The following is a 6,000-nucleotide window of genomic DNA, read 5'->3' on the forward strand; positions in this document are numbered from 1 at the left end:
TAGGCCCTTTTACCTTTGGTTGTTACCCTTCCTTGAAAAGAACCTGAACTCAGAATTATTTAAAACATTCGTCCTCCCCACCTACCCCCATCCCACCTTTATAATTTGTATTTGTTTTCCTCCCATGGCTAAGCTAGATAACTGTGTGCTGTCTCTTTTTGCATGCACCGCTATCCAGGACAGTCAGCCTGGGCTCACACAACACACAGGCTTATCGGAGTTTGCTCGCGGCCACTTGAACACCCAAGCTGTCATCTGTTCCAGTGAAGAAACCAAACCACCATCTTTTATAAATTGCCATGGAAACTAAGTGCCTTCAATGAAACAAGCCTGAATAATTTCCAGCTCAGAAGCTTGCACTGCTAAGAGTGGTTTGTGTAAAACTGTTTTATAAACAAACTGCAGAGCCTAAACGTGCAAATTACAGGCAAGACAACAAAGCCGCTTCTGAAGAGGAAAGGACCGAAGCCCAAGCAGAGGAGATCTTGTTTGACCAGACAGCATGGCCTTTCAGCTTCTTGTCCATTAGAAAGCAACGTCCACTGAGACCAGACAAGGGAGCAACTTTTTTTCTTCCAGGTTATTAAATGGGTCAACCAGAGCAAAAGGTTAAGATAATACTCAGCGCAAGAGTGATTTTTTACTCTAACCTCCATTTGAAGTGAAATTGGCCCTAGCTTGAGAGGGAACAAGGAAATGTTTGTGATTTCAGTGCATACAAACTCTACAGCGGGACTGGGCCTGAGAAATCTGGCTTTATTCTAAACACTGAGGGTAACATGCCTCTGCCCTTAAGTCAGACTCTGTGCAAATTGTGAAATATTATTTTATTATTTTACAAAGATTAAAAAACACTTTTACAGAAAAAAAAAAACAAAAACCTGTAAAAATGATTTTGAGCTACCTGAGGATAAATCATACCTTTAACCAGCCAGTTTTCCAATGCATTGTAAATTTCACTTAAACCTGTTGGTTATGAAAATTTGAAGATCTCTTTCCTTAAATTATCTCAGCTTTTAACTTCATTTAAGACTTTTGTCTAAAGAAGAATATTATTATTATTATTATTATTATTATTATTATTATTATGTTCTATCAACACCCCAGGATTTAAAAAACTGGTTATGCAAGTAATTGGGATATAAGCATTAAATTATAACATTTGCAAATATTAATATAAAAAGCACAACAAAATGTAGTGGGGACATGACACAGCTTGATTTTTTTTTTTAAGTCTATAGAAATGTTTGTGCAAATTCAGTAATTCACCTTAAAAGATAACTTTACAGCTATGTTCAATAAAGCCTCTTTCCAGGTAAGGTATGAAAAGCAGTATGTGTGTTTGTTGAGCAATGTTCACTTATCACCAAAATGAGAATAGCTATACAGTTTATCTGTTATGTCACCATGGGATAAACCTTCAGTGCTTCATGTACCTTAATATTTACAGGAAGAAATTTTAATAGGAACTCCTGATGCACTCTCCCACTTTTGTCATACATGTAAAAAAAAGTCAAATCTTTGAAAGTAAAACATGAAACAAATATGAACTTGGAATTTAATGTGTATTTTCATAGTTAAAGAGGGGACTAGTTTGAAAATCTAAGTAGTGATAGAATTGAGCTAAGCCAAATCCTTTAAATTAAAATGGATAAACAAAAAATGAATTTCATGACTTATTGGAACAAATCAGGCATATTGTTGTGTTGTTGTTTTTTCAAGATTACAGTCACGCCAAAGAGATAAATAATATTTGAGGCACTTAGCTTAATGTATACTAAATTTTCCTTCATTTTGCCTTCCATTTTGTGTGGCAACTATCTTCTTTTCTCCATTATCTCGTATTAGTAGACCACCTTTTTTATTGATTTTCTGCTCACTCATTGCTGGGAACATCAATAAAAAGGTTTTAGATCTAAACAGAGGCTTAACTCATTGCTGCCTTCTTTCCTTAAACTTTTATTTGAGTGAGGATTTTACAAAAAAAAACTAAAAAAAAACCATACATGCAAAATATTTGGATATACATATGTCATTTTCAGGAAAAAAAGTCTCTTTTTCTCCTAAGTAAACCTACACAAAGAAATAGCTGTAACTGAAAGTTTCAATCCTACTATTAAACATTAATAAGGTATTAAGACTTTATTACCTTCACACTGTAAAAATACACAAGGCTTCAGAAGTTCATGAGAACTGGCTGGTACTTCAAAATTAATTCTGATTAAATTTTTAAGAAATTGCTGATGAGTGCCAAGAACAAAGGGCAATCAGAATTGCAAAGCAATCATATTTATTGATATGGTAACAAAGTATATATCTCAAGTGGGTTCTGGATCATTTATGTAAACCAATAAACAGAATTAGAATCAATGTTTTTCACTCCAGATCAAATGTTTCATTGCTTTAATTGAAAGACAATGGATAAAATGCAGAAATTTTTTAATCGGGATAAGTGAAATAAATGTAAATTGTGTTAAGTAGTCTCTCTTCTTTAATATTAGTGATAATAATGACAATTTACCTATTTACCAACTGCCTTCCTTTTCCTAATATTTTTGTGTTTATTATAAGTTGAACTTACTAACATATCCCCCCTTTTCTTTTTTATAACATATTTTAAGCGTGATGGATGTCAATCTCTGTTCTTTTACAGGAAGGCATCAGGCAGTGGAGATTTTAATTTCCAGGAGAAAGATTATCCTACATAATCTCCTACTGCCAGTAATTGATCCTTGATTAATTAGGAACATTACTTTGTTTCATCATTTCAAAGACACTTGCTTCTCCACATTTTAACGTCTCTGCAATTGGCCTATTTGAATTACTATTGGTGGCATTTCTATGTAGTGATATATAAAATTATACTGCATCCAAAAACTGATGACATTTAGATATCAAAATTCACTAAAGTTTTCAGAAGTCCCAAATCATGCCCAATATTATTACTTTTCATTAGTAATAGTGGCCCCATTTTTGTAGAATTTATATTAAATACTCATTGTGCATTATTTAAAAATAACATAACTTTTATTTTGTGCTTTACAATGAGTCTTCTCTTATATTCCTATTTTTTATGTTTTCTGCTACATATTTTTTAGCTCCATCACGAATTATAATATGCTGTGTATCCCTGGTTTAAAATGTTTTTTTTTCAGTTTCATGTGCTTAAATTTTCTTTGAGACTTGAAAGATCCATGGTATAGCACAATACCATGAAATAGGCTAAACTAATAGTATTTCACATACATCACAGAATTGACTTTGCATGGCAATAAAGTATGATAACCATGATAATCAGAATCACAAAACTGCTAGTCACTTATATCATGTTATAGATAGTACAAATAATCTCATTCATTACTTTCATATTTTAAAATATGACAAAATATGAGTGACAACTGTACTAACTTTTCACCAAACATGCATTTTTATTTTAAAGATTATAATAAACTTATTTGTCAAAATGTGTAATTTGAGAACAATTAATTTAGTTCGGTACTTGAAATTGTATGAAATGGGCTGTGGTATTTTTCTTGCTCTATTTTTTTTTTTTTTTTTTAGTGATTTGAAAGATGGTGACAGGCTAATCTGATTTTAGTAAGTTATTTCAAAGGATTCTTTTGAATTCATGTTCTTTATCAAAAAACTCTTTTGTGTTTTTTTGTTTTGTTTTGTTTTGTTTTGTTAATGTGCCTTTCGACTATCAGGGCCTTTCAAGAGACATGTAAACTGGAAAAAATTTACTCTCAATTCATTTTTTTCTTGGTTGATGACTACTTACTAATTGCTTCATCTGTGTCTCAACAAAGCAGAAGGTATACTCTTCTTGCAACTGGGTAGTTGATGTCAATGAGGAGTTATTACATTTTCTGTGAAAACAATAAAGTCATAGGGTTCAATCCCAAGCTATTTTCCTTCCTACAATGTTCCCTTTGTAGCTAACTAGTTTCATTAGTTTTCTTAGTGCTTATTTTTAAAAAGCAATGTCTCTGGCATTTTCTACTTCAACTTAGGAGAAAAGCTACCACAGACTGATCAGACCTTTTTTCAAATCTGATATAAAAAGTTCTTTCCTGAGTATACATAATATTTATAAATAAATATGTATGTTATTACATAGAAAATGTAAGACTTAAAGACTTGAAATTTTAATGTGAAATATGTCAATTCAGAATCAATCCATTATATATTTATGTCTGCTTAGAAATAGAAGTGAAAGTTAAGAAGAAATAAATAATCCATATATTTGTAAATGGACTACTTAATTGAAATTATTAATATAAAACTGAATAAATTATGAGTGGTGATTACACTACCCTGAACCCACATTGAGTATATTAAAAACAAAGAATTGGAATTCAAAATTTTGTATAGGGCAGAGGTTAAACTCTGTGTAGAAAATGAAATAGTTTTCTCAAGGGAATATTTATAACTCATTGAATTTAATTTCAATTGTACTAATTTCCATGAGTTGAGCTACAATGTATTCTTAGTTTTCGATGAAATTATGGCAAATTCTATGAACTAGGGGTTAGCTCATTAGTTTCAGTTTGTTTTCCTATAGCTCTTAATTGTTGTCCTGGATTTCCAGGATATTTTTATTTCTTGAGTCTCATCAGTATATTTAAGTGTATAAATTTAATCAAGTATACATTGTATTAAATTTATATTGAATATTAGATACATTTCAGATCTCAAAGTTTAGATTTAACTTACTTTTCCTTTGATATTTTCCTTCGACTAAATAGTTTCAGATAGTTGTATGTTTTTTTTCCCCTTGGATTTTCTTTCAATAAATAAAATTATGTTAAATACTCTATTAGTGTTTGGGGGAAATTTCTGCTGTCAATAAGAACTTAAGATAGAAATAGAAAGATATATAAATGGCAATTGTATTTGCAAATTAAAATTAAAATTCATCATTTCTCTCACTATTAAAAAGCTTTATAGACTGAACACTGCAGTGAAACACAATTAGCCCATTAAAGATATTTGTTGACTTTTACATCCTTTGTGAGGGATCATTTATAAGATTGTATTAAACAAGTAGGCACTATAAAATTTCTGAATGAACTGTGCTTTAAGAATTATGGCTCAATGTAATATATCTGGTCTTCTACTAGTATATGATATGTGAAATAATTGACTGCAGGTTAAGAACTCCAATGTTATTGAGGATGATAGTTTTAATCACATATTTCATGGGGGCACTAGGCCAAATGTGGGTTTTCTGAAGGAAACAAGTAATACTACTTGACAATGATTTGAGTGAAGCAATGTATAAATGGAATCCTGAAAACTATCTTGCTTAGCATTGTTTTTCTACTGCCTATTTAGCTTAGTTTTCTCTTGATCTTTGGTATTATATCTCTAAACATATCCACAAAATTGTGAAAATGCAAATACAATCAACATTAACAGACCTATTAACCATGTTTAAAAGTCAGCTCAGCTGCTCCCTAGACTACATGTTAAATTACTGTTTATTCTCCATAAGCTGTTTAGTTTGATAGTAAAATTAAAGACTTTCCCAATACTTGATTTCCTGCAGTACTTATATTCCTTTAAAGTATCCTTGTTGCTTTAAAAAAAAATGATTTTAGAGAGAGAGGAAGGGAGAAGGATAGAGAGATAGAAACATGGATGAGAGAGAATCATCCATTGGCTGCATCCTGCATGCCCTCTACTGGGGATTGAGCCTGTAACCTGGGCATGTCTCTTCATGGTGAATCAAGCCAGAGGCCTCTTGGTTCATTGGTCAATGCTCAACCACTAAGCCACACCGCCGGCAGGGCAATGGTGTTGCCTTTAGTTGTCTGCTTATCTGCTTCCCAGATGAAATCATAGCCTTCTCCATGGCAAGGACTATGACTTTTTACAAGTTTAAGAACTTTCAATTTACCTAGATTCTACAGAGATTATTGAATTAATGACTGCTAAATGAATCCATGACTTAGAACTATAATTAGAACAGACTTATTCAATGAACCTAGGCAATAA

This window comes from Eptesicus fuscus, chromosome 2 (genome assembly GCF_027574615.1).
Source record: "Eptesicus fuscus isolate TK198812 chromosome 2, DD_ASM_mEF_20220401, whole genome shotgun sequence".
Lineage (NCBI taxonomy): Eukaryota > Metazoa > Chordata > Mammalia > Chiroptera > Vespertilionidae > Eptesicus > Eptesicus fuscus.